At 45.4% G+C, this 18660-nt stretch overlaps 1 protein-coding gene across 4 annotated transcripts in view; it reads left to right on the forward strand.

The window, feature by feature from the left end:
- The window catches only part of LOC142560879 (cytochrome P450 3A4-like), a 95372-nt gene that overhangs the window by 53546 nt on the left and 23166 nt on the right, over positions 1–18660 (forward strand). For 2 of the 4 annotated variants that reach the window (XM_075673287.1, XM_075673286.1), the window contains exon 1: positions 886–1033. The exons of 1 other annotated variant lie outside the window; for it this stretch is intronic. The gene's annotated coding sequence lies outside the window, so the exon portion shown is untranslated. Of the gene's footprint in view, positions 1–885; positions 1101–18660 lie in introns of those variants that run through there. One more of the 4 variants, XM_075673288.1, reaches the window with a different exon arrangement.

Raw genomic sequence — 18660 nt, forward strand, 5'->3', positions numbered from 1 at the left:
TTTACACAAGATTAAAACATTGAAATAGGCCAGAAAGAGGAGACTACCGTTGGGCTGTCAGTTTTTGGTACGGGGATTACGTTATCAAATTTGTGTTATTCAGGGAGCTCTTACTTTAGCAGTCACCTGTAGAGTATTATGTTCGGGAATTTTACACGCTCATGAAGCAGGGTTCATTCCAATTTGTTTTGGTTCGGTTTCCCTATTGTTGTTGCTTTCTACTTCTCTCTTAGTTTATCATTTCTACATTTCAATTAAAATGCAGTTAAATTTTCCTATGCTTTCCTCGGCTTCATTATCTGTTCGCTTTAATTAATGAGCGTATAGCATGAATTCTCCTTGTCAAACAAGATAGATTTCGATGCGTTCAGTTATAGGCACGTATTTCACCTGGCCAAGAAAAATTACGCACGCGAGATGTTTACGTGAACGCTATCAATTGTACGGGGAAAGATGTTTTGTTCTCTGTAGGCGTAAAGTAAATTCGTTTTCGCACACCTGTGTTCTATTGCAAAAGAGCTATTTCTACATAAGTGATAACGTTATTGTCTTATTTTTCCATCGCTGTCAATTTCTTATATTTCAAACTGAAAAATATAAATTTGGAACACGCAACGTCAAAAATCATCGTTATTTATTTCAACAATGACGCCAACTGCAACCACGATTCTCCAGTTCCACACTCCTAACAACCTCACGCATCCTGAAACACAGTCATGCGCCCAGAGACAAGCGAATAACCGAGCCAGAGCCTACAAGGAGGCAACGCTTCCTGAACGTCGGCCGTAAACATCGGAAACCGAGCGGCAGTCCTTGAACCCACGCATGTGCCTCGTCAGACGAGCCTGGTCCGCGCTTGTCAGCTCCTTATCCCGCCGTCGTTCCTCTTCGCGAGGCGCGTGCGGCAGAGAGCTGGCTCGCGTACGTGCGCACTTGCTGTGTCCTCAATCTGAGTACTGTCGCAATTGCGAGGTAACGCAGCGAGTCAGCCGTGGCATCGACGGCGTTGCGAAAACGAATCGAGCGATGAAAGGTGCGTGTTTCATCTGCTGTTACGGAGTCCATGTGAATAATTTTTGCTGCAGCTGTTCGGTGAAACGGTGAGCTGAGCTCGACCCGCACGTGTCTGGAACGCCCGGCTACTTACGCTTGGTCGCTAGAGCAAGTTCACTTGCTTAAACGGTGAACTTTTCTTTTCTCGTGTTTGGAATGCAATTCTTGGGTTTTATGTGATAAAACCGTAATACTATTATGAGGCCTGCTGCAGTGGGCGACTCCAGGTTAATTTTGACCACCCGGGGTTCTTTAACGTGCACCCATGCACGTACACCAGTGTTCCTACATTTCACCCCCAACGAAATGCGGCTTCTCGTGTTTTCTTTTATGAGCGTCAAAACATGATAATAAAATATGGGCCGTATTCAGAAAACTTTCTCCGTGGTACGCTGTTCTTAGCTACGAGTTTCAAGCAACCAAGGAGACAATGCGACACCGAATGTGAGCGCCTATGATCAGCGTTTGAGAGAGAGAGAGAGAGAGCGCTAATTCACAAGGTCACGTGGAATTTCGCTGGTCTTGTACGCGTCCGGTGCCTGGACTGTATTGCGATACGACGAATCGCCTTTCTTTGAAGCTTGGCGCCTTCTTCCTACGGACGTCTGCCAGGCACGCTGCCGCCTGACGTGCGCGGTTTCCTCCACTCCCTGTATAGGCAATGAGGGAAACCGAGAAGGCAATAAACAGCGAAAGCTGCAGCTATCGATAGGGGTGTGCCAAGTGGAAACTAATATCATCCTTTCACTGGGGGCCCGTAGACGTCGATACTTCAATAGGACTGCTACATTCGACCAGCTTTCCCAGACGCCTAGTGTCAGGGAGAGGATAAAATGCATTACACTGACTCATCTACCTCCCAATAATGCTCTTTTCTTCAATCACGTAGCATCAATAAATCAATCACCCAAACACTTCAGAAACGCGCGTCATTTCGTCCAGTGACGTGAACGCAATGTATGGAATAGTTTGTAAAGACTCACGCAGTGCGAGTTTAAAAGTTCATATTAATTACTCTCACATCAATTTTATTAGACGTCCTTCCACCATTTTATCGCGCGAAGACTCTTAAGCTACGTGGTGGCTTTCCGTTCTGTTCTTGTTATGAGCTGAATTAGTAAAGGCATATATTGACATTGTATGTTTCAGTTGAAATTTATTTCTAGACAGTGCAGCACCATTTAACTGTAGGCTTTCTTCAGAATATGGAGAAATTCGTGAGCAATAACTTTATTGGGCAGCACCAAAGTCGGCTCGTTTATCTAAGAGTTGCCTGATACGGTTCAGGAGATTCCTGATAAGCGCCCTGATAAGGAATAGCATTAGTTTTACCGTCTGTATGAACGCGGTAGCTATAAGAGACGCAGCTAGTGGAAGGCTCCGGCTAATTTTTGAACTGCAGTTCTCAAATATAATAATTTAAATGATGTGCCGGCCAGGATTTTAATCATTAATCATTAACCCATCATTCTGTTGGAACTTCTTGCTGTACATGTTACATGCTTTCTCCGACAAATACTCAACTGTTTCGTTTCGACTCATCTTGTAGCAAGCTGTTAACAGGCCACGCGAATTTAATAAAATTAGTGTCATTGATCAAGCCTGAAGTCAAGCATGTTCGACGTGCGTTAGAACGACAACTTATTCGAAAGTATTCAAACCTAACTTGTACGGGGTAGTGAAATTCGTTTCGCTGATTCGCTAAAGTAAATTGTACGGCTGTCGGCTTTGCGATTATCAATTACATTATAAGCAATCACTTGACAATATCTAGCCGTTCAAATCGACCCTAATATACAAAAATGACATTGAGATGGTTCACTTAAGTACAGTGGAATGCAAAATACACCCTTCACCGAGTATATATTATGTGCACTATATTGCTTAATCACCTCAAGGTAAGGATCATCAAGGTTAGCGTAGTCCTCTGGCACACCCACACAAATGCATGCACGCAAGCATGCACACACACCAAGATACTTGCACAAACACATGCATGCACACAAAAAACACTGATGACAAGAAATGCGAGGAAGAACGTCAGTTTGCCAGTAGGCGGCGGAAATGGAGAAGAACCGCGGCGTGAGATCTTGTGGTGAACGGACGTGCTTTCCAAAGATCCGTGGCGGTGACGAAGTCACAAGTTTTTTGTGCATGCTTTGACCTTGCTTCTGTTTTTAATTTGCTGATTGTTTTACCCTTTAAACAATAATTGGGTGGTTTTCTTTTATGTGTCTCTCTTTATTCGTCTGCGTGGGTGTGCTTCGTGTAGATTTCGTTTTGCAGGATAGTCGGAGCGTCCTTTCGCACCACATGCTTCAACACGTGCAACCGGGTGGAAACTTAGAGTCTTTATAAAGCCTTTAAATACTAGCTTGGAAGTGGCAAGACTAATAGCTATTAGTGCTTTTACTGTGTGTATTTTGGTGTCGGGAATATTGCTTTGGTAGGAAAGTGAGAGCGCGGCCGCGTGGTGGAAAACGTGCGAAAACGTGGCATACCTTAAGTGGGTGCGGCACAGGTTACTTTTAAAACTTTGGTGAGAATTACTTTGCAACATTTTAAGGATTTAGATCCTGCGCGTATCTGTTTTTGCAAGAAGACACGTACTCTGCGTTATTATGGTATAAAAGTATTTTCATTAGAAGTAGACGGGGAAAGCGTGCTGTGTGCGGAGCACCATCAAGGCAGATCAAGGGACAGGTGAGAATTGAGAGCGAATCGAGTCAATCGGCACACAATGTGACATCGATGCTAGGCTGAAGAAAATGAAGATTTCCCACGAAGAGCTTGTCAAGCAGGTTGAAGTGCTCAAAAATGAGTTAATTGGGTAGCGTGATGCACGGTAGGTAGTGGAAGAAAGACTTTAAGCAGCCGAGGAAAAGCGGAACAGGGCTGTCATTATGAAGAAGAATGGGCGTGACAATGGTACGCAGCCCCCCACGAGACAAGAGAGGAAGTGTCAGCCAAGAACGTGAAACGCGTTCAACCTGGGGAGGAGGTAGCTGGAAAGACCCGCATTAACCTTAAAGCCGCCGCACACAAAAAGTAGGAGAGCAGGGGTCACTGCCACATGTCGAGTCCGAATCACGAGGAAAAGGACAAAGACAAGCAGGGACAGGTAGTACTCAGTGGAATGGTGATTATCGCCGGCGACTCAAACCTGGCTAGGTGCTCAAAAGCAACTGTGGCAATAAAAGAGTGGCGGTAGGGACATTTCCAGGGCTGACACTGGGTTCTGTTATGGAGCGAGCAGAAATAAAGCTCGCAGAAAATACCCACGTGCGCAACCTTCGGTTCGGTTAAATGACATCCTAAACAGGAAAAGGACATGACCAGCCCAGCGCTTCGCGAAGGGGGTGGCCGACTTGCGCGAGCTATCCCCTCAGGTACAGATCGTGCTGTGCACGGTGCCGGAGGTGTCTGTACGTGGCAGTCACGTACAAAGAGGCGTAGTGACTGCTAATGAGGCGATATGGAAAATCAGCCGAGAGAAAGGCTTCGAGGTTGCCGAAGTAAGCAAGGAAGTGAGAACGTGTGGTAGTTTTCAAAGAGACGGTCCACTTCAACTACAGCCTAGAACGAGAAGTGGGCTGGCGACTTGTTGGTCACGCTGTTTCTTTTTTAGAGGGCTTCCGGGCACTCAGGAGGCCAGAGTAGGTAGTAAGGAAGAAGGTCCCCTAATGAAACCTCAGTATAGCCCCGCTCTCAATAACAGAAAAAGGAGGTAAGGAAGAAAGAGAGCTCGTCACGCAATAGGCTACATAAGCATGCGGCGCGGCAGAAGAAAAGTGGGCACAGGTTGAGGAGCAGTTAAATAGAGAACAAATAGGGGTCAATACTGTTACAGAAAAGCATCTTAGAGACTCCGAAGAGCCGACAGTGATTGAAAATTATGTTTGAGAAGGATGCAACAGTACTAAGTGGGACAGAAAGGGAGGGGGAGTCGGAATGCTCATCCATCAGGGAGCAAAATGGAAAATAGTAAATTCAAACTGTCAAGATTATCTTTGGTTATTAAGTACGATGAGTGGAAAACAACAACATGGCGGGGCGTTCCGTATTTGTGGACAGGAAATTATTGCAGAGTGAAGAATAAAGAGTTATTGGAGTGCATAGGTGCTGATATTAATGGTTTCGGGAATGATGCCGAACATATCTTATTAGGCGACATGAATGCCCACATACAGGATTTAGATGTCTATACCGGCAAGAACGGGACGTCAATGCTGGACATTTTTGAGCAACATAACCTAGCTATCATAAATACCGAGCCTAAGTGCGAAGGCCAGATCACGTGGGAAGTTGGAAACTGGCAATCGGCCATTGATTACTGTCTGATAACAGAAGAAGTTCATGATAAGCTGCGAGAAAAGGCCATTGACGAGGAAGCGTATACCAGCATAGGGAGTCACCATAAATGCATCATATTGAAAATAGGATATGTAATTGGGAAAGAGAACAAGAAGTGCAAAATGGACAGTCCAAATTTGAACACTGAACAAATAACAAATATAGTCACTAGAGTCGAGGAAGAACTTGTTAAATGGCCAAGAATGGTAATATCATCATCATCATTGTCAGCAGCAGCAGCTTGGTTACGCCCACTGCAGGGGAAAGGCCTCTCCCATACTTCTCCAAATACGTCGGTCATGTATTAATTGTGGCCATGTTGTCCCTGCAAACTTCATAATGTCATCCGCCCACCTAACTTTCTGCCGTCCCCTGCTACGCTTCTATTTCCTTGGAATCCAGTCCGTAACCCATAATGACCATCGATTATCTTCCCTCCTCATTATCTGTCCTGCCCATGCCTATTTCTTTTCCTTGATTTCAACTAACATGTCATTAACTCGCGCTTGTTCCCACACCCCAATCTGTTCTTTTCTTATATCTTAACGCTACACCGATCATTCTTTCCATAGCTCGTTGCGTCGTCCTCAATTTAAGTAGGACCCTTTCCGTAAGCCACCAGTTTTCTGCTCCGTATGTGAATACTTGTAACACACAACTGTTATACTCTTTTCTCTTGAGGGATAATGGCAACCTGCTGTTCATGATCTCAGAATGCCTGCCACCGTAGCCCTCCATATAGAAAGCAACAAAGTCCCAATAAAGAAATGCGTCAGGCAGGGGGATACGATCTCTCCAATGCTATTCACAGCGTGTTTACAGGAGATATTAAGAAACCCGGATTGGGAGGAATTGGGGATAAGATTTAATAGAGAATACCTTAGTAAATTGTGATTTGCAGATGATATTGCCTTGCTTAGTAACTCCGGGGACCATTTGCAATGCATGCTCACTCACCTGGAGAGGCAAATCAAAAAGGTGGGTCTAAAAATTAATCTGCAGAAAACTAAAGTGATGTTTAACAGTCGACTAAGAGAACAGCAGTTTAGAATAGGTAGCGAGACACTGGAAGGGGTAAAGGATACATCTACTTAGTGTAGTTAGTGACCGCGTATCCGGATCATGAGACTGACATAATCCAAAGAATAAAAATGGGTTGGGGTGCGTTTGGCAGGCATTCTCAGTGGGAAAATAGTGAGCTTCAAAGTGTAATGACGGCAGAAATAGGGAATAAAACCGTGTTCGTTGGATAGGAGAAAAGAAACCGAAAGGCGAGACGCGATACGAGAAGCGATCGCCGAACGACAGAAAGCATCGCGAGAGCACAGGCTGGAAAAGAAGGCACAGTTGACGCAGGATGAAGTAACCAGTAAAGGGGAAATATACCGGGAGAAAAAGTCTGTGGTTTAAACACTGGTGCATGCAAATATAAAAGGTGAAAGTGAACGTTGGTTGTCAGAAATACGTCAGAAAAAGAAAGCTGCTCGAATGTTTTGAAAACGCACATATTTATTTGGCAGAAAGTCAGCAAGATTACAATAACATATCCTAGACGAAGATGGAAACAAACTGGAAGGAGAAGCGGCATTAGATTGCATCTAAAAAATAACCGCCCAATCTTTCCAAAATAACGACGAGGTTGTGTTTGGAGACAAAGAAGAGCATGGAAGGGACTCAGATTGAAAAGGAGCTGGTGCTGACAAAATTCAACTGGAATAAATCCGAAGAGAAAATTCCTAAGCGCACAGTCACAGGGCTAGACGAGGTTCCCACAAGGCTGAATTAAGAACTAGGACCAAAAAGTAAGGAAGCTCTGGTGAAAGCAGTGCCAAAAAAACTTTAAAAGACGAATACCAGATAGTTGGTGACAAAGTAGAATAAATTTAATTTGTAAAGGTAAGGGAGAGTAAGATAGAATCCACTCGAACAGACCGTTGACCATTGCATTCGTAATATACAGGCCAGCAATGCAGGCAATCAAATTAAAGCTACCAGCATGGGCATAGAATAATGGCATTTTGGGAGAACTTCGGAATGGCTTCAGAATAGGTAGGCGTTCGGGTGACACTTATTTGTTCCTACACAGTGTATTGAAATATCAAGTGTAGAAAGTAGACCGTTATATGTGGCCTTTTCAGACATTACAGGAGCCTATGACAAGGTAGACCACAACATTTTGTGGGGTATTCTGGAAGGCGAAGGCTTAGGCGACGATTGTAAAAAGCTTTTGAGATTGATTTACCTAGAAAATACCGTTTGCGTTGAATAAAAAGCGATTAGCAGCGAGAAGAACGTTTATATCAGCAAGCGACGGAGGCGGGGGTGCCCTTTATCCCCACTGCTGTTTATGATGTACACAGTGAGGATGGAGAGGACGCTAGAAGAAAGTGATATCGGGTTTAATTTCTCATACAAACTGGCGGGTACAGTAGTAGAGCAACAGCGTCCTTGTTTATTTTAGGCGGATGACATTGTGTTGCTGGCTAAGAAGCAATGTGATTTGCAACGTCTGGCTAATATTTGTGTACAGGAAGTAGAGAATATAGGTTTGAAATTTAGTGTCAGAAAATCAGATGTTATGGTATTCAATGAAAACAGTGCACAAATAGTGGCAATACATGGCCAGGAAACACCTCGAGCAAAAGTATATATATATATATATATATATATATATATATTTATATATATATATATATATAGATTGGTATAGTGGTAAGCGAAGGCAACAACTATATAAAAATACAGGAAAAAACAAAAACAGTAAAGGGGAAGAGAAATGCAGCCATAATGTAAGCATAGAGCGCTATGGTCATACAGTAGGCACGAGGTATTCCGTGGTATGTGGAAAGGTGGAACGGTTCGAGGACTTACTCTTGGAAATGCGGTTGCTTGCTTGAAATCAGGGGTACAATTTGGACTCGATGGGAACCAAAAGTCAGTGGGACGCCGTTGATGTTCGCCGCAATGTCAGTGAGGGAAACTTGAAGATGTTATGGATGACGCGAAGTCACATTACTGTAGGCAAGGCAGGGAGGTTGATTGCAAAGGGGTTAACTGTTTATTAAGACAGAGTAGGCGGGCGATAGAATGGAAAATATTTACAAGGACATCCAACTACGAGTCAAAACTACTAGGGGAATCTCCACAGAATCTGCGATCAACGGCCCTGCACGTACCTAAAAGCATTCCCAGCACCCTCCTCGCCCCATCGTTCGTCCAATCACACTGCGGTGCGCGCAGTTTGCGCACAACGGGGCTCCAGGGTGACACTATCCGGAGTTGCAGGCCGTTGCCACAAATCGTTTGCAGCGCAACGAGTCTCCTTCTTTCACAACCTCGCAAGACACACTCCCCCGAAGGAAACACTTCCACCCCCCGTTGGGGCATCTGGTGCATTTGCGGAATGTTTCGCCATGGTGCGGTTCAGCGGCGAGGAGTTGACTTCAAAGCCACGGCACTGCTTCTGCGAACCGACCGGCGGAAGCCCCGACTCATAGTCAACTCGCTTAGCGCTCTTCGTAAACCACAGCTCCCCCTCCCCTCCCTATGGCTATAACTCTCCGCCCCCGTGTTGTTGTCGAACCACGCGTCTCTTTTGACCGCCCCGCGTGACCCTTACATGCAGCCGCTCGCACAAGTGACGCTGAACTCCACCGACGCTCGCATTGGACGCTCACGGGAAGACTACAAATGAAGCTGTGCAGGGTGATGTGGGCTGGACTAGTTTTGAAGTGAGGGAACCTCACCGCAAAATTGATTATGAAGAACGAATGAGGAATATGGAAGGATGTAAATTGGCTGGGAGACTGTTGGGAGGTATTTGTACAGGAAAAAGATTCATTCACAGTGGAGGAAAAGAACCAGGAAGCTTACCAGCAAGTATGCTGCCTGTAGGGTGAGCAACACGGCAAGATCGTGAAGAGGAAAGTCAGAGAGGCTGAAATAATCTCATGGGCGGCGGCAATGGAAAAGAAACCTGCCATGAGTAACTACTTAAGAGGTAAAAACGAAAGCAGGAAAGAAAGAATTGATGACAACTCAAAGGGAAGCTCATTACTTTTCGATGCGAGATCAGGATGCCTTAAAGCACGCGCCTATAAAAGGAGATATGAGAAGGAAGAAGAAGCATGTGCTTCCTGCGGTAAAGCTAGGGAAACGATAGAGCATGTTTTCTTATAATATGAAGACATCTGCCCAGCGGTCGATGTAGGTTCAGCTAGAGCAAAGGGAAACTAAACATGTCCGCAGTGGAGATTAGTAAGAGGCGCTTGGAAGATTGGTTGAAGAAAAGTAGGGAAACATGAAAAAATGGGGACGTACAAAAGCAAAGCTCACAATAGGGGGTCAGAAAACTTTGTTGTGGGAGTTCATCGTGTTTTCCCTTCCTTTTTATTTTTTTATTCTTTAGCGTAGGTAGGATACTAGGCAGTATAATAGCAAGAGCTTGGTGGCACATCCCACCACCCCGTTACAAAGGGAACTCTCATAACATCCCTCCATCCATTCATCCATCCTTCCATCTGTTCTCGCCAGACGAACCATAGCGCTGAAGGAACTACAGCTGCCTACCGGATACCTCACATTACAGCGGACAAGTGATCCAGATGTGGCCAATCGCCCAGCTATTTATTCCTTTGTAGCGGTCCAGCGATTGGCGCATTTGAAGATGCTAGATGGCGAATATTCAAGAACGGAAGCAGCATTCATTACACTTTCAAGTAACTATCCGATCCATTGTAAGTGGTTATAAGCCACGTCATGAATACGTAGTTGTTGAATTCACGCGGTGCCACAACCACACAAGTGTGTTCCTCGTGTGTTCACTTTTTAGGGTTTGCATGCAAGAAATAAGACGCATTCAGAAAGTGCCAGCAATATTAATATTCTCCTATGTGCGCCCAAGAAACGGTGCAGCGAACATCAGAGATGGTGCAATGAAATAAGTGAGTGACGTCACCTTGTTAACGTTCAATGTCGGCCTCCTGCCGAGAGCTACGTAGCTAGGCAACGAATTTAGTGTTCCTAATACTTGCTGCAACAACCCTCCCCTGCTTGCCTCATCGTTTGATGTAAAAGATACTCCATGCAAGTGACATTCCTTTGGTATTTTTGTTGAGACAGGGCAATCCGATATTTTCACTTTTTTGCGCACAAAGAGGGAAAAATTTAGTTCGATGTTTGCATCAAAAAGGTTGGTTGTTTCTGTTATCTTCGTCAAGCGGAAGCATTGCGCTTGGAGGAACGTTGCGCGCTGTTCTTAGATAATTTCTTATAGGGCACCATGAGTAATATACAATCCGCTACTCATCTGCGGGTGGGCATACCTGAGAATAGGAGACCTTACTCCTTAAATATTCAAGATGAAGCGAAACTTTTGTCCCCACTATGAAATTATTTAGGGTATATGGCCCTGAGATTTAGGGTATATGGCCCTGATAGCGATTTTTTTCAACCTGAAGATCTATCAAATTGACAGTGCTGAATCGATGTCACCACAACATTGTGTGTCCGAAGTTTAATGCTGAACGCTTCGTCAGACAAATTATTAATACATGGTAGGCTTTGTCGAGATCATAGAAATTTCATAGAAAGCGTTTCGCCAGTGCATTTTTGTGGTACTTTATACGCAATGCGATCCAGTAACTGCATCGCACTCCAGAATGCTCATATAATTGGAGCAGGGGCAATTTTCAAAGTAAGCAGCGTCAGCCAAGAGGCTGGTATTTTGCGCTATTGATGGTGTCTTGATTGGTTTAAGGTATGAAAGGGCAAAGAACTCGTGTTCTCGGCCATCTGCTATTACTGCTTCGCTGTGGTCTTCCAGTCAAATTTGTGCGTATTGACTCTTCTGTGGCGGACACAGGGACACAGTATCAACATCAATGAAGGGCGTTCCACCCCCTCAGCCGCCAAGGTTGGGGGCTACCTCAAAGTTGCAAGTCGGTCTTCTGCTCCCGACCACCCGAACGTGACTCTTCTAAGGTCATCGAGCTTCTCTGATGTAGACGACATGGAATCTGACGGTGCATATACCTTGGCCACAAACCGTTCGTTGAAGAGGAAACTTCGTAAGACTTCAAGCGTGAATGAGCCTAACTTCAATAGGCCGCCCTCACAGCAAGCGTACACAATCGCCTAAATCCCAGTCGCTGCTACAGGCAGCCCCAATTCCCTCAGCATGCAAACTCTCACTGCCTATCCCGAGAGCCTGGCTCCAGGGCAAATTAGAGAGGTCCGAAATAATCGCAGAAGGAGCATGCTGCCGATGTGTCTACGCGAACCATTCTGGATACACTGAAAAGGGTAACTAAGTTAGGAAATATACTTGTCCGATTATTCAGCGTGCATGCAGGCAGCACTACTGCCACTGTGATCGACGATGTGAATACAGATATTGATAATGGCGATCTACTAATGCTAGTCTCCTCAACTGTCCATATCACAGACCCGCATCATTTTGGACGGCCGGGTGCATAAAGCTCATTTTTGAGGGAGACAACTTAGCAACACGTGTGAAAGTGGGATACATGAGACATCCTGCCCGTCCATACATCCATAGGCTATTACAGTACCGTAAATGTGAGAGAAACGGGCACGTGAGTGCTGCTTGTGCGAGCAAGACATGTCCCCGCTGTGGCAGTGATCTTGATGAGTCTTCGTGGGATGTGGCGGACTTGCAGTTCCGTAACTGCGACGGGCGGCACGAAGTAACGTCGAAGGATTGAAATGTCCGTAAAGGACTGAAATATACGTGCTGAGGAAAATGATGCGAGATAACTCTGCACAGACAAGCGGCTACCGACGTACACTGCCACCATAGGAGTTCGCATAATCGCACGAGGAGATTAGCATCGACAACTGGACAACCTATACTCCCTCAAAAGTCGTCATGCGCTCCTCTTAAATTTCATTTGTCGGGGCCACCTCTGTCTACTCTTCTGAACTACTCTTCTATGTCTACTCTTCTGAACACCAAGTACCCTACGTATGGGCTTCCCTGCCATTTCGGAGAACAGAATTGCAGCCGAAACGCCAGCATGAACGTAAATTTCCGTCATCAGCTGGACGATTGCACAATTGGTTCGTTGCGTGCGAATGCTGCTTATAGGAAGGCGCCATTTGCCGACACTGTGGTGCAAATTCTAGACACACTAGAACCGGTGCTTGCTGTCATATAAACTAGCAAAAACACGGAATCATCCCTTCGATGTTATCACTGCAGGAAGGGATCGCCTGTTCCGCAATTTTTAAGTGGGACGCACGAGGTCTATCAGGTCACCTCGGAGATTTTAAACAGACATTGCTCAAGTAACAATTTCGAGTTATTGTTATTTGCGAGGCGAACATGACATCCACATTTAGACTTCTTGGATAGGATGCGAACAGTACGCGTCTGAGACAACTGGATATCCTAGCAAAGCTTTAGTATGCATACGATGTGTACTGACGCATTCGCTAAACCATGATCCCTTGCAGAACAGCAACGAGTACGTTTCTATAACACTGAAGCTAGAGCACCACACAATCTCAGTCATCGGTGGCTATATGACGCTGGACACATTAAATTTCTTCTTGACTCCAGCCAAGAACCTCATGTTATCCTAACTGACTTCCACGGACACCACCATCTTTGGGGTAGCAGGGTCATAAACATTCGAGGAAGACAACTTCTTGACTTCATAAGCAAAAATGGCGTTGGCATGCTGAAAGACGGCTCACCAACATATTTTCGTGGCACAACGTACAGTAGCTGCCTCGATTTAGCAGTCGCTTCACGATGCTTTTCGTCTTCTGCTGCCTGTTACACATATGCTGAAACGTATGGCGATGATCCCCTACCTACTTACGTACAATTCAGATGGTTTACCAGACTTCCAATTTCTCAGGCGCAACGCAATGACTGGGATGCTTTTCAAAACAAACTGACAGTGGCCTATGACTGTATTATTTATCGGAAAGAGGTACAAGAACGCATTAGAGCAGCAATGCACGCAACCACACACGCCGTCGCAGCATCAAATTCCAGAACATCCGTTTTTGTGTCGATATCGTAGTTGTGAAATGTATGAACCTTGTTTAGAATGTGAATTTATTAGATTTTCCACTACAGTAATAGCCTGAGAAAGGCTAACAGTATCAATGAATGAATGAATGAATGAATGAATGAATGAATGAATGAATGAATGAATGAATGAATGAATGAATGAATGAATGAATGAATGAATGAGGTTGCATATGAAGAGCTGCAAGCAGTCCGACATCGCTCAGGGAGGACATACAGGCGAACTAAATTGGTATGATACTGGAGGACATCACGCTGTGTGCAAAAGAAAATTCAGAGATACTTATTCAAGCTCGAGTGACAACGTTGGAGATCCTTTTGAACGAGCATGGACCCAAGAAAGCCATTTTCCACGATATGTCTTGTTGCACGAGCCCTGCCATCTTCTCCGCAACAACTATGCCCCTTCCGAGCTTTGGCAATCGTCCAGATGCGCAGTGAGAAGGAGATGGCGGAACATTCTTGATTGCACTTCTCCGGCTCTACAGCAGCGGTAGCTTCACCCCTCAGGTATGCTCTTCTAGCAATTGACGATGCTATCCAACTTCCATTCACGCTTCAATAGCTACGGACCTATGCGCAGCGATTTCTTCTTCAAGACACTCAAGTGCACCTGGGCGCGATGGCAAACCTTATCCTACCTGGCACCATCTAGGCCCTCGATCGACTAAAGAGCTTCTGGCTTTATACAATCTCTCTTGGTCCTCGGGAACAGCAGCCGCACACTGAAAGTCAAGCAAGATCATGGCAATATTGAAATCAGGAAAGACACCCCATGCTATGCTTTCCTAAGAACATGTGGTGCTTGGCAGTTGTAGAAAAAACCATAAAACACATGGTTTCGACGCTACTGGAGTGGTTCTTGGGGATGCGTAATCTACCTCCAGACACAATTACAGGTTTCCGAAAGGGTAGGTCGTCAATCGACAGCGTTATTGGCCTAGTAACAGCTGTCGAACATAAAAAACGTCGCCATACACTGACGGCTGCTGTTTTTCTTGATATCAAATGTGATTTTCACCATGTTCTATATGATGCAGTTTTAAATGCCTTTGAAAAATATGGTATTGTTGGTCGTCTGCATCAGTGGATAGCTGGCTATGTTAAACAAACAATGATATTTATGACAACATTAGAGAGCGATAAAAGGAACCATCGTGTCTATCGTGGGGCGAGGTGTAGTCAGCCGAACTTTATTTAATGTTGTCCTGGTTTGGGGGGGGGGGGGAGGCGGGCTCGTCAGAGAACTCGTAGGCACAGTCTGGGTCCCGGTGCACGCAGATGACATCAGCAATAAACAAAGAGCATAATGCGCTTGAAAGTACAAACAAAGCTACAGCGTGCAGTGTCAGTAATGCCGACATGCCTAGACAGTCGTGGACTACAGCGCTCCCTGCAAGGAATGTAGCCATGGTATTTACACGGAAGTCAATGGTCTGCTACCCCGTTATGATTGATGGGAAAATTACACCTTTCGAAACCAGTTATAAGTCTCTAGCATTCAGCATCGACCGTGACTTGTCTTGGTCGAAGCGCATCTCTGCATTAAGAAAAAACTGGACAGGTTTGCTCAAGTCATTCGACATATGCCGGGACAATCGTGGGGGCCATCCAGATCACATCTTCTGCAGCTCTAGCAGGCACTTTTTTGTTAGATACCTCTGCTACAGTGCTCCTGTGCTATCTCGGATGAGTACATCTGCGTACGCAGACTTGAAAGTGCTCAGGCTCGTGCATTAGGAATTTGCCTAGGACTACGGCGATGTGGTTCTACTTGGGGCACGATCGCAGATGCACGCGCGTACCGAGCTCTAGTTTATCTGGAACGTGAGCCATTACGAGTACATGTGAGGCTACTGACTCGGCGCAGGAATCATCCACTGACAAACGTCACAAGCATACGGCCTGACGCCGCCTAATCAGAAGCCGTGTTGTGGCCACAATATCTACTGCCGTGGGACTTCGCACCGCATGACATAGAAGAAGTTGCACTCTGGACGGTGTCAAGCTGACAGTGAGACTCTCAATCCACGGAATAACAAAGAAGTCAAAATTGCCACTTGCTGCGCTCAAGCATTTCGGTGTAACCTCCATTGCTTATATGTACGGATACATTGAAAATGTTTTTGCAGATGGTTCTGTAACACAGATCTCTCCCACGGCAGCTTACACCATACCTCGAGCGGAGATAACGCAAACCATACTTGGAATGGAGACAACGAAACGGGTCAACATAGGACATCTAACATTGCCAACAGCAGCAGAGTTGAGCGGCGTTCTAGAAGCAGTCCGCTGCATACTGCAACAAAGCCTCGAAAAATGCGTAGTTGTCTCATAGGCGATCATATGAATCATCATTACAATAATCATCATCATATATTATGTCCACTTTTATGGCCTCTCCGTGCGATCTCCAATTACCCCTGACCTGCGCCAACCGATTCCAACTAGCACCCTCAAGTTTCCTCATTTCGTCGCACCACCTATTCTTCTGTCGTCCTCTACGGCGCTTCTCTTCTCTTGGTATTCATTCTGTCACCCTAATGGCCCAACGGTGATGTAATCTGTGCATTACATGACCTGCCCAGCAACATTTATTTCCCTTAATGTCTATTAGACTATCGTCTATACCCGTTTGCTCTCTGATATAAACCCCTCTCTTTCTGTCTCTTAAAGTTATGCCTAGCATTCCTCGTTCCATTCTCTTTGCGTGGTCCTTGGCTTGTTTTCAAGCTTGCTTGTCAGTCTGCATGTCTCTGTCCCATATGTCAGCACCGGTAAGATGCACTGATTGTACACCTTCCTTTTCAATGATAACGGCGAGCTCCTAGTCAGGAGCTCACGATGCCTGCCGGGTGCGATGCAGCCCATTTTTATTCTTCTCTGAATTTCCTTCTCATGGCCACGGTTCCCTGTGATTAGTTTACCAAGGTAAACGTACCCCTTCACAGACTCCAGATGCTGACTTACGATCTTGAACTCTTGTTCCCTAACCCGGTTATTTATCATTATCTTTGACTTCTGCATATTAATCACAGAACCGCATATAGTCCTATGGGTTATTACATCATGGGTATGCTTGCTGAGACGTCGCAATCCGGGCATACCACCGTGCTGAAGTGAATTCCTAACCAGTGTGGAATAGCTGGAAATGAACAGGCTAACGCGGAGGCAAGAAAGAGACACGCTGAGGGGAAGGTTATAAAACCTAACTTTTCCCGGTATAACATCAACGCCTTGCTCTATAACTGCACCCAAACCTCTGTGGCACGAAAATGGGACAACTCCGAACATCGACAGGAACGCCACCATAGATTTGGCGGAGAGGCCAGGAAACACTCATTCATCAATTGCGGCTCCGTGTGGCTACTCTCACCGTTACCTTCAGAAGGTTGGGCGAGAATCGGACCCTGATTCTAACGTCATTCACACTCCGGAGACAATACCTCACATGCTTTACGTACGCCATAAATATGAGGCCGAGCGAAGGAAACTTATATCTAGTGTTGACTGCTTGGACTCCCGCCATTTTTAGGAAGAAAACATTTTAATCGAGAAGATTTGAACATCCGAAGGGCCATAATATCACTATTCAACTTTCTATGTCACACTGGCTTAGACGCATATCATATTTAGCGCTAACAAAGACGATGACAGGGGAAGAGAACACAAAACGACGACGCGGGTGGTCTCTTTCAACTGATTTAATTACGCTAACAGATGAAATTATATAGGCAAATATAACATGCGCAGAACACAGAAATAAGACCCCTCATCAGTCTAGAGGGGCAACCACTTATCAAAAAACATATATCTCCGCTTGAAACAGCGTAATGGAAGTATCACTAACCCAGTCTTGGCCTTTCTTTTGATATGATATGCCTCTATCAGTTCGCGTGCAGTCTGCTCCTTGTTTATCCCCAGAGTCCTTATTTCCCTGAAACGTGCTTTACATGGGCAGCCATTGCAGTGCGCAGGCAAATGCGCCAATTCCCAGTGACGTAACTTTTCTTCGTGTTCCCTGGCTTGATCATTCAGTCTGCCCTATTCAAGACTTGCCACACGCCAGGGGGATACCATACACAACTCCTACATTCTGTTTGGCATACAGCTTGGCATGCTTCTCGCCACAGCCTTGCCTTCTTTTAGGATAGCCGTAATTGCGAGGGCAGAGCCGTGCGAGCTTAAAATGAGCAGAAAAACCAAGGGGGACTCCGAACCTGCCTGCCACCTTACTTAAGTTGTGAGCGACCCTGTGAACATACGGTACCACTTTAGGTCTTACGGCCATATTAGTCGTCTTCACCCTTTCTTTGCTCCTCGATCCTTTTACCTTCTGCAGAAGGGTTTCCATCAGTGGCGTTACCATCGAGTAAGGGAACCCTACCATCATAAGAGAGGAAATCTGATTATCAAATGCAAGCTGCACCCTGTGTATGCACGACTTCAGGAGAGCCAATTCTAAACATAGCATCGTTACTCCTTAATTTACTATCTTTCACTGGGTGGAGTCATATGGCATCAAAACCTTCTGTGCCCGAGGAAAGTAGTGCCAGAACGCGTGGCTAAAACGTCTAAAAGGCTGTCACAAGTAGTTAAACTGCCTTGACCGTTGAAAGCAATTAAGAAGTCATCCATATATCTAAAAAGGTTCAAAGTGTTTAAAAACGCGCCCCCAAATGCCTCATCAAGCACCCTGTCTCAGGTCACTTAACAAATCCTGCACAAAATTGGCGCGAAAACCAACTAGGCCAAAGTGAAGTTCATCTGTGGCATAGACGGTCGTCTCTAGGACCTCTGAGAGGTGAAGACAGTGCGAAATGTGTTTGCACGATTAGGGTTTTTGCGGACAAGATTCCTTCTGCGCGTAGTCCATCTAAAACGCCTATCAGCGTTTTAGACAACATGTATATAGTAGCTTACTGAAATGTGTCATAATCACCTGCCACCTGCCTTTACCTGTATTTCCCACTTACCCTTACCCCATCAGAAGCAGAAGGCTAGCGACACGCTCTCCAGGCCGAACTTCTCTCTTCCTTTCTCTTCATTATAATCGAATCCTCCTCCTTCTTCCTCAAGGCTTGCGAGACCATGCAGAAAGTTATTGTCCCACTATGTAAGTGTATTTCCAACACAGCTTGCGTTTCTCTATTCGTGGCTTCTCTTCAAACATGGCAAATAATTCTTCATTT

The sequence above is a fragment of the Dermacentor variabilis genome, chromosome 10 (assembly GCF_050947875.1).
Source record: "Dermacentor variabilis isolate Ectoservices chromosome 10, ASM5094787v1, whole genome shotgun sequence".
Lineage (NCBI taxonomy): Eukaryota > Metazoa > Arthropoda > Arachnida > Ixodida > Ixodidae > Dermacentor > Dermacentor variabilis.